The sequence below is a fragment of the Tamandua tetradactyla genome, chromosome 5 (assembly GCF_023851605.1).
Source record: "Tamandua tetradactyla isolate mTamTet1 chromosome 5, mTamTet1.pri, whole genome shotgun sequence".
Taxonomy (NCBI): domain Eukaryota; kingdom Metazoa; phylum Chordata; class Mammalia; order Pilosa; family Myrmecophagidae; genus Tamandua; species Tamandua tetradactyla.
The window spans coordinates 86,792,847-86,807,214 of NC_135331.1; the positions used below are offsets into that span (position 1 = coordinate 86,792,847).

At 41.8% G+C, this 14,368-nt stretch overlaps 1 protein-coding gene across 2 annotated transcripts in view; it reads right to left on the reverse strand.

Annotated features, from left to right (window-relative positions):
- Positions 1 to 14,368, reverse strand: part of LOC143684375 (putative HLA class I histocompatibility antigen, alpha chain H) — a 269,739-nt gene that overhangs the window by 23,094 nt on the left and 232,277 nt on the right. The window lies entirely within an intron of this gene.

Genomic DNA, 14,368 nt, shown 5'->3' on the forward strand with positions numbered 1-14,368 from the left:
AGGGCTGCAGCTCTCCATTTCTGGGTCTTAGGTGTCACAGAGTTATTCAAACTTCCAAGGAAATACTAGCTGATACACACACGGCTCAGTGTCTCAGAATCCAGAAACAAATCTACCACTTCAGCCTAAGTGTGGCGACTGTGAATGCTTACAATCCAGGCTCCACTCTTCTTATAAATATCTTCTGAAACATACCTTAGCACATTTGCTCTTTTGTTTCTGGCTTATTTTGCACAACACACTGTCCCCAAGGTTCATTCAGTTTGTTGCATGCCTCTTGATATTCTTTATTTTTGTAGCCACCCTATATTCCATCATATAAAATGTATCAGTTTCGGAAAGCTGCATACTAAGACTCCCACCAGGAGGATGGACTTGTCAGTGTTTCTAGTAATCCTACTTATTTTCTTAACATATTTTATTATAAAATATATATACAAAGCAAAGAAAGAAAAAAGCAATAATTTTTCAAGCACACTTCAACAAGTAGTTACAGAACAGATCCCAGTGTTTGCCATTGGCTAATATTCCACCATCTCAGATTTTCCTTCCTGCTGCTCGTAAATACTTGAGGCTAGAAGGAATACTAATATGGTGATTCAGCAGCCATACTCATTTGACAAATCCCGTTCTCTCTGTAATACCTTCTCCTTACCTTTGGATTATTCTCCCAATCTGTAGGGATCTTAAGGTAATGCCTGTTCTGACTTCTTCATGTTGAGAAGAGATATCAACACTAAAGGTTAGGGGGATGTAATTAATTGATAATCTTGGAAAGTGTGGTTCCTCTGGGTTTCAGGATTTATCTGACCTAGGAACTCTCCAGGTATTACATGCTCTAGAAAGGCAAACCTAATGCATGAAAATTTTATAGAGTCAGTTAAGCCCTCAGTGTTCTCAAGAGCCAACAGGAGTGATGCTGATTGGGGTTTAGCAAACCATGGCAATTAACACTATCTAGCTGAAGTCTTCACAAGAGCCGCCTCCAGAACAGCCTCTCAACTCTAATCTATCTCTCCAGGCCCCTGGTGCCTTATTTTATTACACTCCTTTCCTCCCCTTGGTTTGGAAGGCATTGTTGTATGGCCTAAGATTTAAAAATGTCTTAAGGTACCAGAGAAAAAAAGGCCAACTGTAAACGGTATAAGGAAATTGTCGTGTGTTTGGTGTGAAGCAGTTCCTGGTGCTGGCTCAGCAGTATGACAACGTCAGGGTCAGTGTGTCTGAGATTCTCTAGGCCGTTACCCACACCAGTTGCCTCAAGAGCACAGGATGGCTGCTGCACCTCTAGGCACCATGGCCCCATACAAGGCAGGAAAAGATGAAGATGGTGCATTAGCAGGGTTCTCTAGATGAACAGAATCAGCAGGAAATATCTATAAATGTAAAATTTATAAAATATTATAAATTTAAAAAATTTTTTAAATAAAATTTATTTTAAAAATCATGCAACCACAGGGACGTAGAGTCCAAGATCCACTGGGCAGCACGACCTGGCAGCTCCAATGAAAGCCTCAATGAACTTTCAGGAGAGGCTGGCTGGCTGAAGCAGAAAGAGTGATTGTCTTTCTGAAGCCTCCTTAAAAGCCTTGCAGTGATTAGATTAGGTATTACTCATTGCAGAAGACACTCCCCTCTGGGTGTAGCCAACGTGGTCATGACTTAAGTCCATGAAATGTCCTCATAGCAACAGGCAGGCCAGTAATTGCCCAAACAGACAACCGGACACCACCACCTGGCCAAGTTGACACATGAACCTGACCATCACAGATGGGGAAATGGCAAAAGACTCTAGGGTCTTGAGATGAATCAAGTCTTTCCTCTTCAAAGGAAACTGTTTCCCAGCAATGTTTATGTATCTCCACCTCCACATCAGTGGGCAGAAGTAGGTAACAAAGAGATCACCTTTGATCAGTGTTCTAGTTTGCTAGCTGCCGGAATGCAATATATCAGAAACAGAATAGCTTTTGAAAAGGGGGATTTAATAATTTGCTGGTTTACAGTTCTAAGGCCGAGAAAATGTCCCAATTAAAGCAAGTTTATAGAAATGTCCATCAAAGGCATCCAAGGAAAGATACCTTGGTTCAAGAAGGCTGATGAAATTCAGGGTTTCTCTCTCAAGTGAGAAGGCATATGGCAAACACAGTTAGGGCCTCTCTCTCAGCTGGAAGGGCACATGGCAAACACTGCATCACTTGCTAGCTTTCTCTTCTGGTTTCCGGTTTCATGAAGCTACCTGGGATGTGTTTTCCTTCTTCATCTCCAAAGGTCGCTGGCTCGTGGACTCTCTGCTTAGTGGTACTGCAGCATTCTCTGCTCTCTCCGAATCTCTCATTCTCCAAAATGTTTCCTCTTTTATAGGACTCCAAAAACTTGATGCACCCAAATGGGTGGAGATGTCATCATCTAATCCAGCTTAACAACCACTCTTGATTAAATCACATCTCCATGGAGATGATCTGATTACAATTTCAAACATACAGTATTGAATAGGGGTTATTCTACCTTTAAAAAATGGGATTTTGATTAAAACATGGCTTTTCTAGAGGACATACATCCTTTCAAACCAGCACAATCAACCACTGGAATGTGGTTAAGGAGAAGTGATTTGAGGGGGGCTGGGTAAAATACCTAAATGGTATCTCCAATTGATTTGGTTTGGTTGTGATACAGTCTAATTTTCAGTGTTTTAATGGTTACTCATAAATTTTGAAAATGCAAATATTTCTCTAATAAGTCTAAAGTTGATCAGAATTTTATTTTCCTTTTAAAAAAAGGAGGAGTTTAATGTGATTTATCTTTCCTTTTTAAGACTTTGTCCAAAATAAAGCTCCCATAATGTGATCTACTTTTGGATACAAAATTACACCATGTAAAATCGCAGCCATATGCTTCATTGCACATAGTAGAGGAGCCCCATGGTACTTCTGGAGAGCTGTGTTGGAGATTCTGGCATCCTGGTCTCAATATGTATATGCAGAGTCTATGCCAGTGATGGAAGGTGTCGGGTGTGGTGATTCTACTAGAACAGTCACGTGATGTGGCTCACATTTCTCCTGACTCCATTTCATAAAGACGCATTATCTTTGTGTTGTGGCTTTCACATCTTCTTCCCTGGACATCTAAAAGGTATGTGAGCCACCTAATAGCATTTAGTAACTCTACTTCTGCTTCATCTTACTAGAAGGGCTTCTGTTTTCTACAAGTGACAACCTTGGCCAATATGGTGATCGCTACATATAGAGTTGCAGTAATTACCAGTTCATCAAAGAAATAAGAATCTAAAACTGGTTGTCTGGCTTGTTTGGACCAATACCAATGAAAATACAATTTTCACTAGAGAATAGAATGGTGATACACTGTGACTTACACTGGCATTATAGTTATGGAATTACCACCCGTATTTACCTGATATGAAGTGTCCACAGGACTGAGCAACTAATCTATAAACCATAACAAAGGGAATCAGAGATTCCAGAGATTCCAAGCATGTGGTTTGGTCTCTTCTAACTGCACCGAAGAGCTTGAAGAAACTTCTTAAATTCTTGGCACAACATTCAAATGGAGAACCAAGGGGATTCTGTGATGAACTAAGATATAATCTCCTATTTCTGATAGCCAGCAGGGCTGAGACAGTCAAAAATTAAATGCATTCTTTGACCCTTGGGGTTTGGGAAATGATATTATATTCTGAATTCTTAGTCTTACCAAGAATATCATGACTTAACATATTGATTGAAAAGGATGAAATACCTCAAATTGGAAAGGAGATTCCTGAATCCCCGAAGACAATAGAGCCTGTTTCAACAACAAAAGTCACCTCTGCTACCCATCTCATGAAGCTCTTTCTGCATTGATAGTGAATCTTACAATGAACTGACCTAAAGCAGTGAGGAGATCCTGGAAGGGACAGCTCCTTCTCCCATGCCCCGCTCTAATTCCTCTCCACTGATTTAAATTCATAACCATACTCAGATCCAAGCATAATTAAGAGAGAAAAGTATAAATTCCAGAGAAGAAGGTTTACACTAAAAGTTATTAGAAGACTGAATTTAATCTTACCAGAAAAAAAAGGAGCAATATATGTGAAAAACGCCTCTAGGGAGAGAGGAACATAACTAGAGGAAAACTGCATATACTGGGATGGGTGCACCAGCCAGAGATTCTGGATCCCTTGGACTAGTTCTAGCAGCCTAGAGTAGTTCAATCATTTGTGCTCAACTAAAATGTGACTCGGTGATGGACAAACTAAGTGAGATTAGATGCCAGAAATTCCTTGGTATTGTTAAAGAAAAGAATAAAAAAATGATGGGGGCAGGGTTGTACAAGGGTAACTCAGTGGTAGAATTCTCACCTGGGTTCAATTCCTGAACCCCGCACTTCCCTCTGCCACACAACACCACCACCACCCCCCCCCCCCCCGCCCTGAAAAATAAGAAACAACTCCTTTATCAGATGGGTCCCTGGGCCAGATAAGTCCTGAAACCTAGAGGGCCCAGCCTCTCCAGAACATGAACTAGTTCCATCTCCCTACCCCATAGTAATGACAGCCCTTCCCACATGAAAAAGTTAGAATGGCCATTGCCCAAATACCCCTAAGGAGTGGATAGAAAGATCAAAAATGATTGTAATGTTATACAGAGAACTTAGGGTTTAACAAACGAATATGATTGCTGAATCATTAAATTGATATTTCTTTTAGTCTCTTAGGCCAGAAGAGTATCTTACAGCAGCTAGAAGTAAAAAACTAAAATTGTGGGATTGTAATCCATGTCAAACTCTGATATCTGTCCTACAACTAATTGTTGTGCTATGCTTTGAAATTTATTGCTTTTTTGTATATATGTTATTTTCAAAAACAAAGAAAAACAAAGTAGATTTTGATGATAAAAAAAATTTATTCCTCCTAGTTTCCTATATTCTGGAGCAGTTAGAAGGAAAAATCTGAAAGAATAGTATGGTAGCCCATGATAAGCTTTGGGATCTGTCCTGTGACTATTGTTGAAGAGCACTCTGAAAATTATTGCTTTTTCTTTCTATGCTTTGAATATATGTCATATTATACAATTTTAAAAGTTTAAAAAATTATGGAGGCAGGGATCTTGAAATAGATGTGCATGAGCCTCCAGTTCTCCGTCCCTGTTTCTCTCACGAGGAACCTGAAGACACCCTCCTCCATATACTGAGAAACATTGATTTTTAAGGAGCAACTGCATCTTTGAAACCCTCTGGGTGACTGTTCTCTCCAGGACTCTCAGGGCACTGAAGATGCCCTGATATCAGTGGGGTAATTTGAAGGCAAAAGGTGGAGAGGCTGAGACACAGGCACTTTTGTTTCCATAACAAGCATCAGGGGTAATTAATGCAGAACACAGGAAAGAACAGGGAAAAAAATCAGAATTTTTTTCATAATCACACCTGATCATCAGAAAAAAAAATCATTAATTTGAACACATTCATTCTTTTTTCTTCTTCAAATATTACTATCCATACTTTCATCCTATCTTCTAATTCCCCATTATCTCATAAGCTCTTTCCCTTCATGAATGTGCTCCAAATAATCTGTGAGTATATCAAATTATATATCTGCTTCTTTATATTAACCAAAATAAATTATAGAAATATGAAAAACAAACTTACAAATAAAGCAAAATTATTTAAAAAGTTAGAAGAACACAGAAATATTGAGCGAATAAACTTAAACTTCATACTAATGCAACATAATTGTTTACAGCAAATTTAAACTTGTCAAAATATCAAAGGACATATATGCATATGTGAGAGATGGTGTGAGTATGTGTGTCAAATCATTCTATGCAGATTTGAAAATGAAATTCAATACAGAAGGGTTAGAAGACTAGTATTTCCAGTCATAGTAGAGGAGCTAGTTTTAAATTTGTTTTTCCACTGTAAACAAGGTAGACAAATCATATACTAACAGTTTTTGCAGCAACTGGACACAAACAACAGGACTATCATCCTTTGGTGAACAGAAGCCCAGCATCTGAGGTGACCCACAATTTGAACGAACTTTACCCCTAAAAGGTTTTATCTAACAACAGTGCAAGAAAATGAAGTCCAGGCTGAGATAATCAATCTTACTGTGCAAAGGAAATATAGGTTGCATTCAAGGCTGCTAACGTGACTGGAATTTGGGAGACAGAGTGCAGTAGTGGAGGGAGCTAAAGAGATTAACCCCCAACATCTGCACTTCTAAGGTGCATGTGCTCAAGGTGATACTCCAAGAAGCCCATCAGAGAACAGCTTCTGGGGCCTGCAGCTCTAGATAGAGGTTTCACAGGCTGCACAGGGCTGAGATGTTAGAGTTTTAGCTCAGTCAGAGGAAACAACCTGGGCTTTCAAATAAAACAGCAGTGAGGTGAGGTTCTAAGAGTTAAGGGCCATTTTCTTGAAGTTAGAAACAAACTCAACTAGACCAGCCTTAACAAAGTCTACAATCAGCCTCAACACAATCTAAGTAACTCTTCTCTAATTTAACTAAGGGTGAGTCTTTAGCAATTGATGGCTGCCAAAACAAATATAAACAATCTCTGGAAAAGTAGAACATAATCCAGAGCCTTCACAATACCTCATCCACTATGTCTGGCATGCAAAAGAAGAACAAACATGTGACCAATAGAGATAAAACAATCAACTGAAGCAGACCCAGAGATGAGCTGTGTATTGAAGCCAAAAATACCCTAGGACTAATCGTAATTATTATGTAAAAGATAGAAGATGGGCAAAATGGATGAAAAGATGGGAAATTCCATCTCCTAATTATAATCTATGAAGCAGAGTTCAAGTGGACATTCTGGAAAACTCATTCATTCTCTAGGCTTTAAATATCACTTATATGGCCTCATCTGCCAAATCTATTTCTCCAGCTCAGATTTCTAAACTCCACACTTGAATGTTCAAGTGTCAATTCAACAATCTCACTTGCATTTCAAATATTTCAAAAATGTCTTAAACGAATGCCTTTGATGTTCCATCCTCATATATGATCCTCCCAGAGCCTTCCCCATATCTACTGATGGTGACTCTATCTTTCTATTCGTATACTTTGAAATTTTGTGTGCCCTCCTTGACTCTTGCTTCAACATCAAATTTAATCCATTAGGAAATCCTAAAAAATCCACCTTCAAACTATAACCAGAATTCACTCACTACCCACTCTCTTCACCATTCACACCCCAGTCAAAGCAACCGTTATCTCTAGTTGGAACACTGCACTAATTTCCTATTTCCTTGTTTGCCCCTTGCCTCTTCTGTTTGTTCACAGAACTGCAGCCAGAATGATCCTTTTAAAAGAGCAGCCATACAAATCTGTCTGCTGCTCAGCACTGTCTTTTAACTCCTCATCTCACCCAGGGTAAAGTAAAAACTCCACAATGTTCCAGGCCCACATGATCTGCCTATATGTTTTAATTTCCGAGCTGGTTAAAAAAAAAAAATACTATTCAATGGGTTTGCTCGAACAATGGTAAGTTATTGATTCCAGTTTTTGAGGTGAGAAGAAGTTCAAAAACAAAAGGTCAGCCAGGCAATGCTTTCTTTCTGAGGACTCTAGTCTCTGGGACTGGCTCCTGGAGAACCGTGGTCTTCGGGTTTTCTGTGACCTGGTAATGCACATGGTGCCTCTCCTGCCTTCCCTCTCCATCTGACTTTCACTCTGCCTATCAAGGACTCCCGTAATCTGGATGAAAGCACAGCCTGATTCAGTGGAACCACACCTTGAGTGGAGTCGCATCTTGAAGAGACCCTAGTTACAATGGGTCCACACCCACCAGAACACAACCCAGACCAAGTACACACTCGGGTGCACAGTTCAGTCCAATTCACCCTACTCTCACCTCACCTGCTGCAGCCATACCGGCCTCCTCACACTTCCAGGAACAAAAAGATTCACTCCTGCCCACTGCATTTGACCTGCATGCTGCCCTGTCTGGAAAGACCTTCCTCCTGACATTTTCAGAGCTAATTCTTGCATGCCCTTCCCGTCTTTCCTCAAAGGCCACCTTTAGGATGAGCCTGCATGGACCACCCTATCAAGCCATCTTCCTTCCCACCTCCCTCCTAAAAACACCAACACTCTGGGTCATCCTCCCCATGGCACCTACCACCTTCTAAATAAACACATTCCTTTTTTTCTAAACTTATATTCTGTCTCTTCCATATAGTTTGTAAGTCCGCACTAGAACTGATGTTCCACAAAGACAGCTGTCTATCCTTACTTTCAGTTTACTCATGTATCCCAGAGGCAAAAATACTGTGTGAAGCCAGTATTCATCAAACACCAGTTGAATACTGTACACTGTAGACCTCCTCCTTATTCTAGAGAAAGTACCTTTATTAATGTAGCCTCAAACCAAATGCTCTCTTGAGGCAGCTGTGGTGGACTGAGGCTGTATGTACCTTAGAAACACATGTTCTTAAATTTCTTCCATTCCTGTGAGTGTGGACACATTGTAGGCAGGACGTTCAGTTAATGTGTGACCCACCTCATTCAGGATGGGACTTAATCCTCCTACTGGAGTCACTTAAGGACAGAATGAATGCAGAGAGGGAGAGACACAGCCACGGAAGCAAAAAGCCGAATGCAATGATACCTGGAAGGGAAGGGAGGGACAAGCAGGTGCGGCCAGGGGCCTTGCCATGTGGCAGGGGAGGATCACCAGGAGCCAGTACTTGGGAAGAAAGCACTGTCCTGATGATGCCCTGATGACATTTTCATGGCCTCAAAACTCATAAATTCCTATAGTTTAAGTCAACCCAATTCATGGCATCTGCTTTGAACAGCCGAGGAAACTGAAACACAGCTACAGACAGCATCTACTCCCGCTGACATTAACGCCGCCTCTAACTGTTCTCACGAATGCTGCTCAACCCTTCACCCACACCCACCCTACAGCACACAGCTTCATTCCATTTTCAGAAAAGAACAATCCCAGGCTGCAGGCTCTGTTCTGCTATCACCAGCTGTGAATCTGTACTACACACAGCTTTATAAATTCAGTTTAGATTGGACCCAGCACTAGGAATACAGCAGCGAAGGGCAGAGAGGGAGAGGGTGGGCCAGCAGAGAAGACCCAGACCTAAGAGGAATTTATCCCAGAGTAGAAACTATCACATCCCCCCTCTCTGCTCATGCCAGAATCTGACTTCTTAAAAAATAATTGGGAAAACGTGGAAGGAGCAATCCAGGGAACAGCCCGATTGGAAGCAGGAGCTGGACGAGGCTGGGAATTAGTCTCTGGATACCACAGACTCCTGTGCTCAGGGGCGGCCCTGTTCCTCGTGAGGACAATGACAGTACACACGAGTCCCGCTGCCGTCAGAGACGGTGACACCCAGGGGAGGAGGAGCCCAGGACTCGTACATGAGAACAAGAATGACCACAGTTCTCTAAGAAAACGAAGAATCAGCAAATAAACACACCCACGATGAGGACCCAGACCAGACCCAGGCCTGAGCAGGGGCTGACCCGGCCACACCAAGCCCTCGCGGCCCACGGTCCTGCAGAAGGGATGAGGCCCAGGCGAAATCTGAGTCCCTGTGACCACACTCCTGGTGAGACAAAATCCTACTGACGGGACAAGGACAAGGGGCAGTGAAGATCACCCCCTGGGTCAGGGCCAGGGCCCCCGAGGGCAGCAGGAGGAGGGGCGTGGCGCCATGGCCGGGGTCCGCAGGTCTGGAGAGGATCCGATTCCGGGCGGGTCCGCGGGGACTTTATAACCGGGAGCCGCGGGGACGCTGATTGGCTTCTCCAGGAACCGGAGCCGCAATGGGAGTGAGCCCTGGGGCCGCGTCACGAGTGTCCGGGCAGGAGGACCTGACACAGGTTGTGAGAGGGAAAGTGAAACTCGGGGAGATGGGGGATCCCCAACGCTCGGCCTCCCGACCTCACACACCAACCTCGGGGCGAGACCCGGGACCTGGACCGGCCCTGACCCTCTCCCCCTGCACCGAGCACTCTGTCTCCCGGAGTCCTTTCCCCCTCTCTCCTTCCCGGAATCCCGTCCCCTGAGCCTCATTCCCTGCCTCCCACCCTCACCTCTCCCCAGGGATTGTCCTAACAAAACTGACCCCATCGAATTGGATGCCAGAGACGGAACTCGCCCTACCAGGGCAGGTGGGGAACCCGGGTTCTCTCTTTAAACCTGTTGAAGTTGTCCCTGAGGAACCAGATGGAGATTCCCACAGAGACCAGGATCCTTTTGGTTAACTACAAAGAGAGCAACATAATCTTAAGAACCTCTGAGTGATCGAGACTCTTCTGGGAGTGACATCGTCAGCATTTCCTTGTAAACAGCTACTGAAAATCCCCAGGGATTCAAGGACAAAAGGACAATTCTGAATTTTTCAGAGCTCTGGAGGAAGATACAGACTGGAGAAGGGCTCTCCATAAGCCAAATTGAAGAAATATAAATACCAGGAAACCACCCTACCTGGAGCAGACAGTCCTCTTCCCTCCCCCTCACTGGTTCTCTCACCAGCAGGGGAGCAGCACAGAAAAGCAGCTGTGATCCCTTCCGCTGGGAACACAGGATATAAACGCTCTCACAGCAGTAAGACAGATCCTATCCTTGTGAGGTGTGGGGGATAGGGGAGGACATCTCAAGACCAACTTCAGCGAGAAATAAAGAGTCTGAGAAAACATGGATACAGTCTGTATTTCCAGCTCTGAGTCTGAAAGCCCTCCCTCATCCCTGAAGGAAACAGCAGCTGAAGGTCTGAACCCTGCCTGGTGGTTGGCCAAATACTGGGTAGATGGAAGTGTCCTATGCCACAAGTAAGGTGGGGATTAGTCCCATATTGAACCAGATTTTTTTTTTTTACTGTAACTGAGTTTTATCAGGAACATTGCATATAATAATCTGTACAGAATATCTATTAAGCACGATGTCTTTACACAGAAACGTACATAAAACAAGGCTATGTACTGGTTACAAGAATGTGACCAGAGGCTGAGGGGAACTTACCTCTATGTTTCTCCTAGGACCAGTGGTTCAGTGTTCACTAATTCAGTGTTTGCAGAGACTTTGTAGTCTCTATTGCAAATAACAAGAATCAACTGTATGTTCCCATCATCTCCATCCAACATCTGTTACTCTTAATAAGGAAAGCCTTCCTCCAGGGAAGCTGAGTCCAGTTTCCCACCTTGGTTGGAAGAGAAGATGACAGGCCTACCTGTAAAAGGAAAGTTCTAGGCTTCGCTTCAGCAGCTAGAAAATCAAGTGACTATGCATAATTTCTGACCCATTAATACAGTGATACTGTCATTTGTAAGAATACAGCCCCATGAATATATCACAGGCTCACGTCAATTTGGTTAGCAACTCCTCTTTCCTTAGGAAGAAGGTGTAGGATCTCTCAAATACTATGCACTGAGCCCAGTTAACTACACTAGAGCCTTCAGGGTCACACAAATTTTTTTGTTTGTTTAATGGTAATTTCTAAGCTAGATTGTTAAACTGAGGAGAAATTTCAGTAGACGTCATGCTTTTAAAAGAAAACGTTACAAGGCTCCAGGTGTGAGGGAAGTGTCTTGGACTATTCAGACCAGCTCAGCTGTCACTGAATGCGATCCGGCTCACCCAGCTGATGCTAGGTGGGGCAGACTCGCCCAGCCAAGCCGTCTGTGTTCTTCACCCACAGGATCATGAGATATAAAACAGTGGTTGCTTTAAGTCACAAAGTTTTGGTATAATTTGTTAGGTAGTAATAAGTAATGGTAAGAACCATATGCTATGTACCACCTGTACCTTTCTTGTAGTTGGTATTCAGTACTTAATGGTGACACTTTTCCATTTCACCTTTCCCCTTATTTTCGGAGTTCATACTTGATTTCCTGATAAAGTTAGCGGACTCAAATAAATTTCATTTTTTGATGAAACATTGGATTTACTTATGATTAAATTATGTAATTAAATTAATTACAAGCAGTGCTATTGGCCTCACTTTTTGACACCTAGAAGTAATTGGAATCATTCTTTCTTCAATTCTTAAATTGTTTAATGAGATCTGACCAGGATCTGAGATTTTTACATTTTAATTAGTCAGAAGCTTGGGGAATTCATTAACTTTAGAAAGCCTTCTGTTTCAGCAGTGAAAGCATATTAATTCATGTCTAAGTAATCAGAACACTTGGTTGTTATGGCTAAATACTGGGTCACACCAACCGACTTTTGCATTAGACTCTAGAAAAAGACCAAACCTTCCTCTCTGTCAACTGTAATTTAACATCTATTTTGTTGTATTAATTTCACCCTGGCTTCAACTAATTTTTTCCATCCTCATTTTACTAGCCCTAATTTCTTCATGTAAAAGAACAAAAATTAGTTGTTGTAGGTTTTTTTTTTTTTAACAAGCTGCCTTAAAAGCTTTTTGGAATGAGATGGGGTGTACAGAATACTTAGGGTATTTTAAGGCCCTTCTTTCATTAGTACACCCTAATGTATCAGCAGTTTGTACAGTTTTGTAATGCCTTTCATTTGAGGAGTAAAGGTATTTTCTGTTAGTCATTAAGTTTTAAAATAGTTCCAGCAAGTGAACTGCGTTTAATGGCAGGCCAGTCACTAAAATGTTTCTCAGCTGAGTTTCTTTGCTTAAAAAGCATTATAAACACATATTGATTATTTAAATATCCAGATATTTGTAGAAGTCTAGGAATATTGAGCTAAATGCTTAAAAGATTTCTTTCTGGATATTTTCTACCTTCTGACCTTCGTATTTTTAGATACTATTCTTTATTAGTGTTGAGGATTTGAAAATGTTTGTGATGATCACATTTAAGATGAAAAAGCTATGCATACTACCAGTGTTTATTTAGGTTTTAACCACGTATATCAATACAGGTTACTTTAAGTGCCTTTTTCTCGGGGGCGGGGGGTGGGCGGTGCATGGTTCAAGCCTTGAACCTGTGTCTCCCAAATGGAAGGCGAGCATTCTACCACTTAACCACCTGCGCATCCTTTAGGTTTTTTAACTGAATAATATCTATCAGTGGACTTCATTGAATGATGTAAATATATAACAAAATAAAATTTTAAGTGAATCACTGGAGACAAAATCCAAAAGCACGAATATAAAAATGTAACACTAAAAAAGGCATATCATGAGGGTCTAAGGTGGGTTATTGATAAGAGCTAGACATAAAATTTAGGCCATATTGAACCAGATTTTGGCAGGTAAAATGAGGGCACAGGAAATAGGAAATTGTGCAACACTCCACTTCCTCGACATAGCAGAAAATGCAAAGAAATTGAAGGACATTTTCAGGTACTCTCCAGAAAATATATCAGAACAATTGAGAATGGTCTAGACTCCCTATACAGGAATCTGCCATTGTGTTGGCTGAAAAATATGGACAACCCAATTGCTAAAGTAGTGACCTAAAACAAACACAGGTCTTTTGGTGCAGTGAAAACAGAGCACCACGGGGCCTTCAGTCTTTCTTCTCCCCTCAGACAAAATGAAAGAATTCACACTGGTGAAAACCATATGTAGATAATCTATGTGGAAAAGCCTTCACTCAGTACTATCATCTTCAACCTCATGTGGGAAGTCATACTGGAGAGAAAGCCTATGAATGTCATACATGTTGGAAAGCCTTCAGACTTTGTTCTACCCACAGACAAAATGAGAGAACACACACAGGAGGGAAACCCTTTGAATGTCATCAACGTGGGAAAGCCTTCAGTCAATGTTCTCATCTTCAATATGAGAAATCACACTGGAGAGAAACCCTGTGAATGTCAACCGTGCGGGAAACCTTCAGTGAACCTTCTCACCTTCTACAACATGAGAGAAGTCACACTGAAGAGAAGTCATATGAATGTGACAGATGTGGGAAAGCCTACAGTCTTTGTTACACCTTCAGATGAGAAAAAACATGCAAATGAAATCCTCTTTATGTCACCTATGCGGAAAAGCCTTCAGCGGTTACTCTTATTTTAGACAAGCTTAGAGGGCACACACTGCAGAGAAACTCTATGAATGCCATACATGTGGGAAAGCCTTCATTGATATGTCTTCAGACAACATGGGAGAACTCACACTGGAGAGAAACCATATGAATGCCATCTTATGAGCAAAATCCGTCACTAAATATCATCTTAGAGAACATGTGAGAACACACACCTGGAGTAGAGTCCCATAAATGCCGTACATGTGGGGAAGCCTTCAGTCATTGTTCCACCCTCAGATAACATGGGACTACTCAGAGTCGAGAGAAATGCCATGAATATCATCTATGTGGGAAACCTTTCACTCATACTTCTATGCTGAGGCAATATGAGAGAATGAACAGTGGACATAAATCACACGAATGTCATCTACACGGGAATACCTTAATTTTCCT